Source organism: Musca vetustissima, unplaced genomic scaffold (assembly GCF_032173495.1).
Source record: "Musca vetustissima isolate MV318-11 ecotype Yass unplaced genomic scaffold, APGP_CSIRO_Mvet_v1 utg38664, whole genome shotgun sequence".
Taxonomy (NCBI): domain Eukaryota; kingdom Metazoa; phylum Arthropoda; class Insecta; order Diptera; family Muscidae; genus Musca; species Musca vetustissima.
In genome coordinates, this window is record NW_026873388.1 from 142,505 (window position 1) to 143,961 (window position 1,457).

General features: G+C 30.4%; 1 long non-coding RNA gene across 1 annotated transcript; it reads right to left on the minus strand.

Moving 5' to 3' along the window:
• Positions 1-856: 856 nt before the first annotated feature.
• Positions 857-1,447, minus strand: LOC133324989 (uncharacterized). Its single transcript, XR_009754147.1, has 2 exons — positions 1,310-1,447; positions 857-1,055 (listed from the first exon to the last, which is right to left on the minus strand). It is a non-coding gene; the product is annotated as an uncharacterized LOC133324989 (long non-coding RNA).
• Positions 1,448-1,457: the final 10 nt, after the last annotated feature.

A 1,457-nucleotide genomic window follows, 5' to 3' on the forward strand; every position in this document is an offset into this window, starting at 1 on the left:
TAGAAAAAAAACAATTTTGTTTTATTTTTTTAGAAAAAAAAACTCAATTCAGCGAAGGCTTTCTATAGAAAAATTCATTTCAGCGAGGGTTTTCTATAGAAAAACACAATTCAGCGAAGGTTTTGTACAGAAAAACTCAATTCAGCTAGGTTTTTCTAAAGAAAAACACAATTTACCGAGGATTTTCTATGGAAAAACTCAATTCCGCCAGGGGTTTCTATAGAAAATATCAATTCAGCAAGGGTTTTCTATGGAAAATTTTGATTAATCGATTTTTTCCTAAAGAAAATCTTAATTAAGCTAAGTTTTTTCTATGGAATAACTCAATTCGACGAGGTTTTCTATAGAAAAACACAATTTAGCGATGCTTTTTGTAGAAAAATTCAATTCAGCAAAGGTTTTATATGGAAAAATTTAATTCAGAGAATTTTTCTAGAGAAAAACTAAAATTAGAGATGTTTTTTCTCAATTCAGCAAGGGTTTTCAGAACAAAAAGCCAATTTAGCGCTGTTTTACTATAGAGAAACTCAAACTAGAAAAGTTTTTCTAAGCAGAATCCAATTCAGCAAACTTTTTTCCATTGAAACAAGAGAATTCAGTAAACATTTTGTATATCAGGTCAATATCTAGAGAAATTTTTCTCTATATAGGAAGTCGAAAAGACCTCTGACAGGTCTTCTATGTACAGAAGAGATCTGAAAGGTCTTCTAACGCTAGAATACTTTGAAAGGTCCTCCAAGAGCTATAAAATATATAAAAACTGAAAGACCTTTCTCTTCTATTTTTAGTGAATTATTTCAAATATTTTTTTTTTTAAAATCATAAAATTATTTTAAACGCCCTCGTTAATTAGCTTTTCATTCCGACATTAGCTGTTTATTCTTTTCATTTTGTGTATCGATACGATTTTTAACAAACTGTTGGAAATTTTGTTCTTCCGTTTGTTCAACTTGATAGGTGGATGGGGCCTCATCCTCGTTGCCTTCTTCATCTTCGGAACTTTCATTGCCCGGATGTTTTAAATAGACATCGGAAAGTTCGCGACCACTGGAAACCTGGAAGAAAAAATTATGCATTAAATATTAAATGGTTTAAATAATATTTTCAAATATAAAAAAATAAATTGTACTGATGTTTCTGGAACCAATCTTGGTATCCATTCATGTAAACAAATTTAAAAAAAAAAATGGATTGTAGCCCTTGAAATTTGTTTTTTTTTCAAATGTGGAGAGTTTGCGTTGTTTTTTTAATTTAAAAATCTATATGTTCCCACATGTAGTGTAAGTAATATTGAACTCCTTTCTCTCACCTCCTCCACAAAGCCCGTCAATTTAATTTCGCTGCCAGCACCTTTACTTTTGGCAATGGTTTCCAATTTCTCTTCTTGTTTTTTGGTTTGTTCCTTTAGTTTTTCTTCGCGTAGTTTGTTGTATTCAGCTTTGTAATCCCTAAAAATA